At 62.2% G+C, this 14,775-nt stretch overlaps 1 long non-coding RNA gene across 2 annotated transcripts; it reads right to left on the bottom strand.

The window, feature by feature from the left end:
• Nucleotides 1–5,248: 5,248 nt before the first annotated feature.
• On the bottom strand, nt 5,249–13,096 carry LOC116964037. 2 transcript variants are annotated; one of them, XR_004408516.2, is made up of 2 exons: nt 5,573–13,096; nt 5,249–5,493 (listed from the first exon to the last, which is right to left on the bottom strand). It is a non-coding gene; the product is annotated as an uncharacterized LOC116964037 (long non-coding RNA). The 2 variants fall into 2 exon arrangements; XR_006166073.1 differs by having other exon boundaries at nt 5,249–5,472.
• Nucleotides 13,097–14,775: the final 1,679 nt, after the last annotated feature.

The raw sequence follows: 14,775 nt of genomic DNA, 5'->3' as shown, positions 1-14,775 counted from the left end.
TGTGAGCTGGGGGCACAAAACCCCCCCAAACAGAGGACCTGCTGCCCTGTGAGAGACAGCATCGCCTAAACATGGCGCAGCACAAAGGGCTTGCGGAGCTGTTATTGCTGCTGATCCCTGCGCCGCTACCCCAGCGCTGCCTGGAGCGGAGGCTGCCCTTGTAGCCGGCATTCTGCAAACAGCCCTCCCCAGGGCCCCCCCGAAGGGCCGGGGGCGCAGCTCCCCGCTCCCGGCCGTGGCAGACCGGCCGGCAGGCAGCAGGTACTCTCCTCTGTCACCAAAGGCGGCTGCGGCGGTGCCATCTGTTCGGCAGGCGCAGCCCCGTGCCACGCTGTGCTGCAGGAGCGACGCCAAAGTGCGCGGACCCTGCTGGGCCACCCGCACGGGAACCGGGCTCTGAGCGCGCTGACCGATGCGACTTCCAGCCCTGGGGAAAAGACGAGGGCAGGATGGCAGCGGGTGGGGCTGGGGGGGGGGCAGCTGGGGGCGGGGGGGTTCCGGGGCTCCGGTGGGGGCAGTTCCCCAGCCCACCCATGGCTCGGGAAGGTGGGTACCTTGTGGGGTGCCAGAGGCAACCGAAACCCCAGCTGCGTCCCAGCGAGGACACAGCAGTCGCAGGGCTGGAGCGGCGCTGGGAAGCCTCACGCCAGGCTCCGTCCCGCTCCGCTTGCTCGTGAGTGAAAGGATTTGTCAACATGGAGCTGATGAGTCCCACGGGATGGCCAGCTTGCCCGCCTACCAGCACCTCCTGCCGCAGGCACCGGAGAGCAGGCTGGCCCCCAGCAGCCAACTGCGCCAGAGGGTCTGCACCCTCTGTCCCACCAAACACCCCGGTGTGGGGTCCCCAACTCCGCCGCCCGGCAGCTCCGGGGGTGCTGACCCCATAAGGTGTTTCTGCAAGATGCTCAGTGTAACCCAGGCAGTGCTTGGCACACGGAGCAGCCACACGCCGCGGAGAGAGGAATATTCTTTCACTGGGAGAACAAGAAGAGCCCTTTGATGGCTGCCTTGTCCCTTGTAAACACCAACTTTGAGAGCATCAAATTACAGCCGCTGCAGCGGTTCCAAACAAGATGGTAATCAGGAGTGCGGGAGGCACTGTGCCTGCACCGCGGGCGCTGCAGGGCAGCGGGGGGCACTGGGGGCCCGGCCCAGTGGCACCACTGAGGCCGTGACACTCGCTCCTGCGCTGCAGGACTGCTGGGGCCCAGTGCGAGTGACGGTCCTGTGGCCACCCCAAACCCCACACGGCCCTGGGGGTGCGGGAGCTGCCTGGCCCTGGCAGGACCATTGCTTGCGCATCCCTGGGTGCCGGGGTGCAGGCGCAGAGGAGGGACCTGGTGGGCACAGGGCATCCGTGGCAGGGAAAGGATTGCAGTTGGGCTGCAGCCCGGTCCGCTGCAGCCCTCGGCAGGCATGGGTGTGTGGCGTGGATGGCTCCCACGGTGAGGGCTGGGGTGGACCAAGCCCCCGTGGGGACTTGGTGGTGCTGCTGCTGCCCTCCCTCCCAGCATTGCGGCCTGGGGATGTGCGGTCCGGGCATCCCGGGGGGATGCAGGCTCCCCACAGTCTGAGGGATGCAGGGTACCCACAGCCTGGGGGGTGCGTGGTACCCACAGTCTGGGGGATGTGCTGTCCCTGCAGCCTGGGGGATGCAGGGTCCCCACAGCCCGGGGGGTGCGGGGTACCCACAGCCTGGGGGATGCAGGGTCCCCACAGCCCGGGGGGTGCGGGGTCCCCACAGCCCGGGGGGTGCGGGGTACCCACAGTCTGGGGGATGCGCTGTCCCTGCAGTCTGGGGGATGCAGGGTCCCCACAGCCCGGGGGGTGCGGGATCCCCACAGCCCGGGGGGTGCGGGGTACCCACAGTCTGGGGGATGTGCTGTCCCTGCGGTCTGGGGGATGCAGGGTCCCCAGCCCCCAGTGCTGCGGGGCCCAGCCTGCAGCCCGTGTGCTGCACAGAGCCCGGACCCCGCGGCCGGCAGATCTGGGGGCAGCTGCCTGCAATGCGGGGCTCCCCCCTCACCTCTGCCCCGCGGCCCCCGGGCAGCCGCCCCCCCGCCCCGGCAGCGGGCAGGGACCCGGCGATTCCCCCGGGCAGCCCCGCACGGAACGGGGCGGGGGGTGCCCCGTCCTGCCGCCCCTTTCCCCCTCCCCGCGGCGGGGAGCTGCGTGTCCCCCCTTTCCCAACCCCCCCCCCCCCCAGCCCCGGGGCCTCCGCGCTCGGCCGGGCCGTGCCGGCGGGGACACGCAGGACCGCGGCTGCGGCTCCACGCCGGCCCCAGCTGCCCACGCTGCGGCAGCTGGCGGGGTGGGCGGGCGGCGGATCAGCTGCGCGCTGAGGCCGGGGATCAGCTGCGCCCCGCTCCGCGCATCTCCGCGCCGGCTGGGCCCCCCCGGGGAGGGGCGGCAGCCCCGGCCCCACGGCCCCCGCCGGGCCCCCCCCCTCCCGCCCTACCTGCCCGCCGCCCCGCCCGGCCCTCCCCGGGGCCGCTGGCTGCCGCCCAGCCCGGAGCTTCCCTCCTCCTCCTCATCCTCCTCATCCTCCTCCTCCTCCTCCCGCTCCTGCGGGCGCTGGCAGCGGCGCGCACAGCCCTGTCTAATCTCGTGGGTATAAAATCCACGCTGCGGCTTTTGCCGTGGCGGAGACCGAGCGGTTCCCGGGCTGCGAGCCCGCCGGCCGGCCGGGGGGCCCGGGGGGAGCGGGATGCTCCTCTCCGGCGGTGATTATCCGCCCCCCCCCGCACACTGCAGCCATAGCAACAGCGATGGGCTGTCCCAGCCCGAGTCTGCAGTGCAATAAAAGGAGAGAGGGACGCAGGGAAAGAAAGAGCCGCTCGTTGCACTGGGCAATCTCCTACGGGGTTGGCACAAACAAACAGCAACTGGAAGCAACTGGAGCCAATCCCCCCAGCTCCCTTTGTAATGCTTTCTGACACAGATTCCCTCTCCATGGCTGACTTTGCAAGTTTCCCCATCCTCTCCCCTCTCCGCACGGCTTCTTTTCATGCGACTAAATTATACACGAGAGGAGGGACAGGCTGGAAATCCTAGTGAAAAAATAAAAATGTGCAGGTTTGTGCAGGCGGCTGCAGCCTGGCTGCCTCCAGGACTCCTCCTGCGAGCGAACAGGGACAGGACCTGGTCCCGGGTCAGTAGCATTAAAGCCCATGGATTTTGAAACCACCAAGAAAGAAGCTTTTCCTGCAGAGAGGAGAGCAGCGGCGTGCAGACCCGGGCTGTGCCTGCGGCGAGCCTGCGGTGGGTGCCGGGACCGCGGCCCCTCCACGAGCGGCGGCGGCTGCCCCAGCACGCAGCACCCCTGGGGATGGAAGACGATGCATTCGCTTCCCCCGAGAAACGTCTTGTTTAGGGGCCAGTAAAAAATATGCAAATCTGGCAGGGCTGGGCCTCTAAGGCAGCCTTCCTCCCCCCATCGCTGTGGTCGGGTGGGAGCGAGCTGAGCCCCGAGCAGCAGAGGGAAGGGAAAGGCAGGGCCGGAGGGAGCACGGGGGCGGCTGGGGAGGCTGTAGGCTGAGATTTGGGATGCCACGGAACAGGACGGGGAGATATGCGTGGGATAGCGGCTCCTCCAGGCAGCGGGCATGTGGAGAAGGCTCCTGTTCCCTGCAAGCCCGGGTGGGTGGAGCGTGCTGTCACTTTTTGGTGCTGGGCAAGCCCGGCATCGCTGTCGCAGAATTGCTGCCTGTGCTCTGATGAGTCAGTAACAGCGCTGCCACGTTTTCCTCCTACCAGGCAGCGTCCCGTTGCGGGTCGGTCATGCTCCGCACCGGGATGCTCCCGCACACGCGGTGCTGGTTCAGCCCCGGAGCCGCGTGGGTGGGTGAAGCTCCAGCAGCGACTCCCTGGGGAAGCCCCTCGGAGCGAAGGGCTGCGCAGGGGCGAGGACACTGACCTGCAACTCGGGCGCGATGCGGAGCGCCGGGCTCAGGCGGTGATCCCGCGGGACACGGGCATGTTCCTGTGCCTGCGTCCCACCTCCTCTGCCAGACAATGAAACACTGCCCTCCTTCCCAAGTCACAGCAGAACAAATAAAGCAAGCGCCATATGGTGCCAAGACGCGTTGGAAATGGGGCCAAGCCCAGAAGGTTGGGGAGATGGCAAGGCTCCCTCCCCACGCCAGCCCCCATCTCGAGCTCCCGGCCAGGACTGGCCTTGGGGGAGCACTGTACCCTCTCCTCCTCCCCCCACAGCCATGCCCCACTCCCCATGCTGCCAGGCACAGCTCTGCATTTCAGCCACGGCTTTGCAGTGACTCACTTGTCCTCCTCCCTGCACGCAGCGGTTGGGGAGCATGGAAAGCAAAGCTGTCCCCAAGAGCCCTTCTTCCTCCAAGGGCTGGGCTAGGGACACGGGAGTCACCACTGGGCTGGCACTGGGGCACTGGCAGGAGATAATGCCCCACGACCTGCCACAGGACACTGCACGTCCTGCTACCCTTCCCCCAGAATCACAAATAGGAGCTGAAGCCATGGACAGCTTGTCCTCTAAAGCCCCTGCAGACCTGGGGCCAGAGGAGAAGCTTCCCCACAGCTCCGGGACACCACGGATACAGGACCCTCCTGTGAGCTGAAAGTGGCCTCGTGTTTCTGTCTGCCACAGCAATCCTCCTGCCTGGACACACTCCCAAAAACCTGCAGCTCACGGATGCCTCGTGTGTCTTCAGGCAAGTCACCCCCAAACTCAGGCACCTAGAAGTGAGACAGCTCCAAGCAGAGCTGGGCATCCCGACGGCTGGGCTTTCAGAGGTGCAATTGCTGCAGTTCACTCCCCCCCGCCCCCCTGGCAGCCAGCTCTGTGGAGCAGACAAGCATCCCCCCCCCAGCACCCAGCCCACCCTGTCTGCCTGGGACTAGGGCCTGGCCCGGGACAGCACATCCCAGAGCTTCCTCCAGGGCTGGATGCGATCATCTCCCGGGGGGAAGAGGGGCTCCCGGATCCTCCCAAACTCTAACAGACCTTCTGCAGATTTAGCAAGCAGATGCCAGCCTCGGGGAAGGGGAGCCCCCTTCGCAGAGCCAGTGAGGTACTCACACACCCTGCCACCCTCATTTGCCCCATTCCCTCTGCAAGGGCAGAGAGGGGAGGGCTTGGCTCTGCCTTCCAGGTGGATTGACTCAAAACGAGGATTTCTTGAAGGTTTTGTAGCCATGGGGCTCAACTTTATCACTTGCTAATGTGAGTGGATCATTTGCACCTGAGTCATGCTGATGAGAATAGAGTAAATTGTGTGAGCAAGGGAGTTTATTGAATCATACACAAAAATGTAGGGATGATAAGGATCAAACAGGACCTGGGAATAGCCCACAGTTCTCTCCCTCTCTCTGCCATCTTTCTTCCTCCTTTAAAGCAGCAGCACTGATGGAGAGTCCCACCGCCCCGGCCCCACCCGCCACTGGCCTCCAGCAAGGTGCTCAGCTTCCAGAAACGCTCCAACTGGTGCTTGCGGGCTGCTCTGCGGATGCAAAGCACTGCATGAAAATCTTATTATTTATTGCTGGTTATAGATAATGGGAAAAGCAAGGGGCAGCCTTGTCCCGCACGGCCCACCTAGACTTCTGCAGAGTGAGTGCAGCCCCTGTGGAGGATCCCGGCTGCGACGCTGTTTGTTGGCCGGCGGCCGCGGAGGTCTGCGCTCATCGTGGTCCCGGCTCCACTTGGACTTCCTACCCTGCCATGTGTTGATAAACAGAAAAAAAAATGTACAATGGATTAATTGAAGTTCATAGTTAAGCAGAGTACAGCAGTGTCTGGTCAGAAGGGGAATTTCTGCATTATTGTTTTGCTCTCTTCACTCAGAGGTGGGACTTTCTGAAACAGGAACAATTCACAGGACGCAGGTCTGGATTTTTGAACGCCCCCAGGGTTAGATCCAGGGCAGGGTTAAACGCCAGTAGGCAAAAGAACAGCAAGGCCAGGAACAAAGGGGACGTGGGTGTTGCGGCACAGGCTAAAGGCAGGCTGGCTCCTAGGAGCAGAGGAAGGAATTGCCAGGGAGTTACGGGGCTCGGGCACGCCACGTCCCCAGAGATGGGCACCGCCGGGAGAGCACGGGCAGCCGCAAGGCGAGGCCGGGGGGCCCGGGGGGGTCACCGGGCAGTGCCCGGCAGCGGGATCCACCAGCGCCGCTCCGGGGAGCAGCGAAGAGCAGCCACCCACCCTTCCCCAGCAGCACCCGTCCCCGGGGGACGTCCCGGCCGGTCCCGGCGCGGGGTCCCCGCCGTGACCCTGAACCTCGCGGCCCCCCCGCGCTGCGGCCGGCCTGTGGGGTTTGCACCAGGGTCCTGCTCCTCGCAGACAGGCCTGGGGCCTGCGCCTGGCAGGAGGTACCGCGGGATCGGGCCCAGAGCAATCTGTTCCCAGGGAAGTGGGTGGTAAATTAATGGAAACGGGAGAACAACTCCCCTGTAGCTTCAAACGGGGCGTTATCAGCGAGCAGAGCTCTAACGAGCCACCGAGAAGGCTGGAGCCCTCCGTGCCATTTCATCGCTGCTGCTCTGCGTCGGATTTCCCAGGAGCCCTGCAGCCGCCGGCCTCATTAATTATGCAAATGAAAAGGTGCTGCCAACGAGCCAGCCCGAGGTAGGGTCCCCGTGAGGAGTCGCGCTCCCAACGGCGGCCGCTCCCCTGCGTGCGGGCACGGCGGGTCCGGGAGCACATCAGGCAGGATGGATGTTTGCAATAATTATCCAGTCATCCCCTTCAAGTGTACTGCAGCCATAGCAACAGACAGATGTTCTGTCCCAGCCAGAGTCCGCAGCGAGCTGGGGAGAGAAGCACAAAAATTAACCCGTTCGGCCCCAGGACGACACAGAATCCCCTTTATTCAGGGGCCAGACCAGACTTCAACATCCGTGGGAAAATTCTAGGAAATCGAGCAAGAACCCAACCGCACGCCTCCCAAATAAAATCAACAGAAACCGCCCCACCGCTCCCTCAGCCACTGCCCGGCGCGAAAAGTTGGATGAAGAAGCGGCACCGCGCGGGCCGGTGGCCGGGCTCTGCCGGGTGCCCCGCTGCTCTCGGCCCGTTACGGGTAACGAGCCCTGCTCGTGCTCAGCGTCTCCAGGGGCGACGCGGCGGGCGAGGCTCCCCAGCTCTGCCCGTAACGAGCCTTTGGAGACGTGTGGCACTGGGGAACCTGCTCGGGGACGGCTGTGAGCAGCACGTTCTCTGCGGGCAGCACCCGGACGGCAACCGCAGCACCCGCCGCCCCGGGGCACCCAGCCAGGCAGCGGAGGGGACGGAGGGGCCACAGCGACGGGCGCCCAGCGCAGTTAAGAGCCATGCCAAAGAGTTTGAAGTATTCAGAGGTGGGATGAGGCCAGACCGAAGAAATAGCCGTCTTTTTGTTATCCTGCTGCTGCCCGGGCTTCCAAAATTCAGCCTGAGTCCATTATATCCCATCCAGAAATATCACAAGGGCCTTCATGCCCACCAGAACACTGAAAACTTAAACCAGCTTCTTCTAGGGGCCATGATGAGCACGGCAGCCCTCCCCAGGCACAAAGTCTCTGCTGCCTCCTCCCTTCCCCGCTGGCCAGCCATGCCTTTAGGCACTAGCATTTAAATGTTTTAAGCTAAAGGCCAGACCCCCACCTCGCAGCTCCCTTCTGAAAGGATCCGAGCTGCCCACCCTGGCCAGGACTCGGCTCCCCTGTCCCATGCCAGCCATGCCCAGAGGTCCCGCAGAGGCAGTGGGGATTTCTCAGAGCCCAGAGCCCACCCCCTGACCTCAGAGCAGCGTAAACGGGCTCGTGGGAAAGCCCCATCCAGCTGTTTGCAGCTGCAGATGCTGCTGGAGTGCACCCACAGCGAGGATTTCAGAGGAGGACGAGGGGACGGGGGAGGACGGCCCGGCCCGAGCAGATGTGCCTGGAGGGACGGGTTACACCTGGAGGAAGGGAGCTGACCCACTCCTCTCGGCTGGCGGAGCGAGACAGCCCACTGCCCTGCACACAGGCACAAGTGTGAGAGGTCACAGGAACACAGTTTCACTTCCCAAACTGTAAGACTATTTTTGGTTCATATTACTTCCCCTCTTGTCCTCTGCCACACAGACAATGAGAACTCCAGCTTGCAGAGGGCACCCCGTCTTCTCCAGGCTCGCCTGGTGACAGCTTGTACCGCGTTAGCACAGCCTACCCTGGAAATCTGTGGTCTCCCAGTTGGTTTTTTCCTTCTTTCTCCTGAAGGAAAAAAAAAAAAAAAGCAGAGAAGGGTAAATTTGCTGATCTTGAAACTGAGGGAGATGTGGCATCATGTGCAGTCGCCGAGGATGTGGGCAGGTGCCATCAGACTTCCCCACGCAGCTCTGGAAATGTAGCTGAGTCCTGATCTGCAGCTCCCTGGCTGTTCCTGGCCCGGGCTCCCACACAGCCCCGGCAGCGGGTGGGTATTTCGGTCCCCGCCACAGCGCTCAGCCTGCTGCGCTCCTTCTGCGGCTTTTCCCCCAAGCACATCAATTGAGCATCCACGTGGTTTGATTCCCAGCCCTCTGAAGCCACGCTGGAGACAGGAGAAGGAGGTGGGAAAAATGTCTATTATTTCCACAAATCCAACTGTAACTCCGGCTCCTCCGCTTGTGTCAGTCCCAGGCCTCTCCCGCGCAGAAGCCACACCAAACAACGTTTTGGTGCTGTGACATGGACAGAAAGCCAACAGGCTCCAGAAGGAATTCATGCTCTTTGCTGACTACCCTTAGCTGCTTTGACTTATTATCTGACCTGGATCTAAATTAGGCTTTGATTAAAGTCAAGAATAATTCTACATGGGAAAGTCTCGTTGTTTAGGTTCAGAGTTAGCAAAAACTACAGGAGAATTAAAACTGATTTCTCACTCTGGGGACAGAGACCCCGACGGGACCTTGGCCGGTGCCCAGTGCCCCGCCGTGGGAGGCAGCCACACCGTGCCACGTCATTCGTACCCTGACCAAGCTCTGTTCCCACAGCGCCCAGCTCCCCTCCCCAGTTCTCCTCCGAGATCGCTCCTGCAGAGACTGAGGGCTCCGACGCTCGGTCAGCATCTCCTCATTTCGAGCGTGGGTTTATACACGGTCTGTTTATTCCTACTCCTTGTGCCAGGGTGGCGCGGGGGTTTAGCCCGTGTCACTCCCTGCTGTCTCTCTCTCTTGACTGTCCACGAACGCATCTTCTCTCAGCGCTCGTTTTGCCGCGATCGGTGAGCCGAGTCAGCTCTGTAAGATGCTCCCCCTTCTCCGGAAGAATCCAGCAAACTCTCTGCACTACTTTCCGCCTGCGTTCCCTCGGTATGGCCAAGGGAACCAGAGAGCAGCCCGGAGCCCCGCCACAGCCTTTATACTTCTCTGCACCTCTCTCAAAATGACTCTCCCGAGACAACTGGGGATCGTTCCCCTTTTCCTTGACTGCATCCCCTTGGCAGGTCACAGCGGTACCGTTGGTGGGTCACAGCTCTCCCATCCAGCCCCGGGTAGGTGAACGTCTCAGACGCAGACTGTGAGACACACGGGCTCCCTTTGTGTTTGATGGGAAGAATAAAGGCAGCTCCAGCGAGCGATTCATCTCACTCCACGATGAGCGTTTAAAGCACCGGGATGAATGGTTTCTGAAGGTGATCATCGTTGCGCGTTGACTGTAGAGGCAGCTGAGACACCTGGGTGACACTGGCTGGCTGGCTTTGGATGCCTGAAGTTACGAGAGCCAAACGCTCATCCGTAGTGATCCCATAAGTACCTCACCGTTCCTCTATCCTTCCCCAAGGAAGCACTCCCCGCTGCCAGCAGAAGGGATGGTTATTAGCTCCCGAGCTCACTCTGCGCTGCTTGCTACCAGGCTACATCTGCTGGGGGGTCGGGTTCCCCCCATGCCCCCTCCCGCTGCCGGCCTCTCTTATCCCACCCAGCAGCACCCAGGGGTGTTCGGTAAGTGGTTCCAGTTTGGGTTCTCAGGTGCGAATCCAGATGCCAACCAAGAAAACCAGTGTAGCTGGGGACACTGCAGGGCACCCGCTGGCACCCGCTGGCACCCACTGGCACGTCATCTTCTCCAGCTGGGATCCGTGGGGCGCTCGCTGCTGGCCTGCTGTGCAGGACTTTTTACGTGGTGTTTGGCTGCCCTCGTTTCCAGCTGATAAATGGCATTTCAAACAGCTTTGAGGAGAAGGGTACTTTCCAGTTACGAATTTCCCACGAAGCTGTAAAAGTACCTGCGGGGGTATCCGGGGTGGGGGCTGGGAAGCGCCCACCAGTGCCACCCACCAGCGGGCAGCCCCTCTCGGGGCGGCTCGGGGAGCCCCCGGGAGGGTCCCGCAGGGCGGGGGGACACTGCTCCCCCCCGGCCCGGGCCCGGCTCTCCCACCGCCCTGTCCCAGCGAGGCAGGAGCCAGGCTCTCGCCGAAGGAGCGGGAGCCCGGGGCAGGGGCTCGGAGCCGAGGCTGGGGCTCGCTGTGCTCGCGGTGCTGGGTGTGCGGTGAGCCCCGAGCGCTGACACAGCTGGGCACGATGGCTGGGGACATCCCGGGGACGCGGGAGCGCGGCCGAGCCGAGCCGGAGCCTCCAGCCTGCCGCGCTGGCCCTGCCCTGATCAGCATCAGACCCACCAAGTGCTACGGTGGAAAACTGGGGAAGGAAATACCCTCAAAGGAAGCGCCTTTCTCACTCCTGACCATCAGTTTTAGACTTACCTAACGCACGAGTGCTTATCTCACCCTTCTCTTTCTTAAATCTGCACCTTCTCAGGTGTTTCTCCTCCCAACGGGCACCTGGTCCTTTTGCATTCGCATTCTCCGTGGTGATAAGTTTCAACGGTTAGTTATCAGATGGGTAAAAATTATCCGGTTTTATCCATCTGGATGACTCATGTTTCTGTGGATCATCTCTTTTTCTTGTACCTTGAGAAGGGACCTCTACACACACACCATGTACCTTCTCTGGACACCCCCCATGCTACAGCAGCACTGCAGCCTCCCCTCGTCAGCCCCCATCCCAGCTGAGCTGCCCTGATATTTCTAATTAAGCATTTTCTAGATATTAAAATCACTAATTCATGATTTCCTTGAGTTTATGCGTGTGAAAGAATAATCACAAACCAATAAAATAGTCCAGGCTCTGGGGTACCCCTACCTGAAAGAGTGTTACAAACAGAACTAATGTCTGGTTAATATTTGTTGGAAGTTACTAAGAACTGCTTTTATTTATACAGCACAAATAGCAATGGACCTGGAGTTATCACGTGTTTGTCTATGAAGTCCCCTGGAGCTTGTGCTGAACATCACCCAGCATCTCTGTCATCCAAAACTGAGAGTTTAAGGACCAGTGCCACCAAACACTCCCACTCTTTAAATTTTGTTTCTATCATTAAGGACAAGGGTGGCCTCCATATGAGGCATAATAATCTGGCATGTCATGAGATTGCTCATGCAGTGCAAGTTAAACCCTTGTTGGATCCATGCTGGGTTGGGACCTAAAATATTGAGTGTTCACTCAGGCCCTGTGTGAGTGGTCTTCCCAAACCCCTCGTTCAGAGGAAAACAGCTCTGGGTTTGGCTGCCCTTGCCTTCCCAAACTGGGGAAACTCCCGTCCATGCTCTCCAAAGAGGGACCCTCTGTGTCGCTTTCCAGGTGGACTCCCAAGCCTCTTAACACCGAATGGATTCAGCTACTCACATCACAGAGCAGACAAGACATTTAACTGCGACTATGAACAAACCAAAGGGGGTGGAAGGCAGGCGAGAGCCCTAGCCAGAGGAGCAGCTAGCAGGGCATGGCTCGCCACATCGAGAGGACAGCAAGCCCAGCTGTGCACCAGACTAAGGTCATTCCCTGGAAATACTGCACGTTCCAGCAGCCTTCTACAGGGGACAGTCCCTGCCAGGGGGAAGACCGCTGAAGAAGACCCCTTTTCTGGGACAGACTCAGGCCCTTCAGCTGGTGTCTTACTCTGTAAAGTGTCGCTCAGGCCAAGGAGGGGTGTCTGTTAATCATTCGGGAAAATACAATATTTATCACTCCGCCCTGTGCTAATAGAGCTAACTTTTGACGGTCATCATGATTTGGCAGTGATAAAACTCAAATTGGTGCTGTTCACGTGAAAGTATCTGCATTCAGTGGACATGCAATCTCTTCCCTCAGCTTCAGATGGGTGGGCTGAGGTAGGAGAAGACTCTGTCCGTGCCTACGGTGGTGCGAGAGGACATTCCCTTTTCCCTTGGCTCCCGAGCGGCTGAAGTGCAGGGTGGGGAGTTCAGTGATGGCCTCAGCCAGGAGGTCTGATCACGGTGAAGAAGGCAGCACCACCCTTGGCTCGAGCAACTCCTCGGCAACAGCAAAGTGTCCTTTTACTCTCTTCCCCACTCAACATCGGCAAAGCAGTGGGACTCCGGCACCGAGCGCCTCCCTGGCAGTCCTGCACAGCCAACTGCCTCCACACCTCCACAGAGCTCCCACAGGAATTCCCGCGGCCGCCCCAGGGCCAGCCGGCTCTGGACACCGAGTTCCGTGCAGGGGGGAGGCCCACGGGCTGTGCAGGCCAAGGGCTGAGCCTGACTTCATCCGCGACATCTCTGCGGGAAAGTTGCCCACCGAGCCCCAACTGTGCAGAATATCCTTCTCTTTTCTGCCATTTCCATCCCCCCAGCGGCTCCTCGCAGCAGTCCCCCGAGAAAGCTGCGCTTCCATGGCTGACTGAGGCTTGAAAGGATGTCCATCTTATTTTTAGTGGTCAGCAAAAATACTGCAGTGCACTAGCAAGTTCCTGTAGGCATCCTGTATTACATGCCTTTGGGTAGAAAACCCAAACCAGGGAAGATCTGATGCTCCGCAAGTCCCTCTCCATCAGCACCATCTTGGGCCCAGCGCAAACGGGATGGTGGCGCTGGGAATTTTTTGAAAGGTGCCCAGAAATCCAGTGGGGTAGTGAGGGTCAACATGATTTGCAATGGCATATTTCAATAATTAATTTCTGTGCTCCAGTGTCACAGACACCCCCTGTTTCCACTGTCCCCCTCTGGCATGGCTAGCCCGTGGCTCAGCTCCCGCAGCATCCAGCGCCCACCTCGGGGACGTGTCGGATGGGACGAGGGGCAGCGAAGTGCCCTCCCCTTCCCCCTGCCTCCAGCCCCGGGCGTGCGGCTGTGTGCCGGCTGGCTCGGCCACCCCCGCGCCCGGCACCTCCAGCACCGGCCTCAGACAACTCCCTGACACATCAAATTCCTCTTCCAGGTTCCCACAGGCTCCCGGCTCCTGCTCCGACGTCCTCACGCCAGCCCTACCGCCGCCGACAACGCAGGCTGCCCTCGGTGCGCACCGCGGCCGTGCGCCCAGCGGCACGGAGCACACGCGTGGCAGTGCTGGGTGGGCACGGAGCACACGCGTGGCAGTGCTGGGCGGGCACGGAGCACACGCGTGGCAGTGCTGAGCGGGCACGGAGCACATGCGTGGCAGTGCTGAGCGGGCACGGAGCACACGTGTGGCAGTGCTGGGCAGGCATGGAGCACACGTGTGGCAGTGCTGGGCGGGCACAGAGCACATGTGTGGCAGTGCTGGGCGGGCACGGAGCACACGCGTGGCAGTGCTGGGTGGGCACGGAGCACACGCGTGGCATTGCTGGGAGGGCACGGAGCACACGCGTGGCAGTGCTGGGCGGGCACGGAGCACACGCGTGGCAGTGCTGAGCGGGCATGGAGCACATGCGTGGCAGTGCTGAGCGGGCACGGAGCACACGCGTGGCAGTGCTGGGCAGGCATGGAGCACACGTGTGGCATTGCTGGGCGGGCACGGAGCACACGTGTGGCAGTGCTGGGCGGGCACAGAGCACACGTGTGGCAGTGCTGGGCGGGCACAGAGCACACGCGTGGCAGTGCTGGGTGGGCACAGAGCATTTGTGTAGCACTGCTGGAAAGGCATGGAGCACATGTGGCATTGCCAGGTGGGCACAGAGCACATGTATGGCACTGCTGGGTGGGCACAGAGCACATGCGTGGCATTGCTGGGTGGGCATGGAGCACACGCGTGGCGTTGCTGGGTGAGCACGGAGCACCAATGGGCAGACAGGGAGCACATGTGTAGCACTGATGGATAGAGAAGCCAGGGAGAATGCGTGGCACCCACAGACCAGGACCACACGCGTGGGACGGATGGGCAGACAGGGAGCACATGCGTGGCACGGAGTACACCCGTGGCACTGCTGGCCAGGGAGCACACGCGCGGCACCACCCACGGACAGACCGAGAGCACACGCGTGGCACCACCAGAAACACGGCACATGCGTGTGGCTGCCGGGGACACAGAGAGCCGCAGCTGCCGGCTGGGACGGGCGGCCCCAGCTCGCCCCCCCCGGCCGGCTGTGGCCGCCCACCCCCTGACCCCCCTCGGAGATGGAGGAACGGGACCGTGGCCTGAGCACCCCCCCACACCCCCCCGCCGTGGCGGGGCTGGGTCACGCCGCGGGACAGCCGCCCCCCCGCCCCCGGGAGGATGCTCGCCCGGGGACCAGGCGCGGAGGGCGGGGGCGGCTGCGGGGGGAGCGGAGCGAGGCACCGGGGCCGGGGTCCGGCCTTTGTCTCCCGCTCCGGGGCTGGCAGGATCGCGGCTGCCCCGGGGCCGGGCCCGGAGCGGGGAGGGGGGCGGGGGGGGGGGGGGCGGTTCTCCCGGGCCGGCGGGACAAACCGCAGCCTCTGGGCAACCCGCAACCGAGGGACGCTGCGGGGCGATCCCGACCCCTTTCCCGGCTCCGTCCCGTTCGTTTCAGCACCGTTCCGCTGGGGCGGCCGGACCC

The sequence above is a fragment of the Tyto alba genome, unplaced genomic scaffold (assembly GCF_018691265.1).
Source record: "Tyto alba isolate M040663 unplaced genomic scaffold, T.alba_DEE_v4.0 Super-Scaffold_33, whole genome shotgun sequence".
NCBI classification, from domain to species: Eukaryota; Metazoa; Chordata; class Aves; order Strigiformes; family Tytonidae; genus Tyto; species Tyto alba.
The sequence above is the reverse complement of the archived record's forward strand: the minus strand, read 5'-3'. Positions and strand labels throughout refer to the sequence as shown.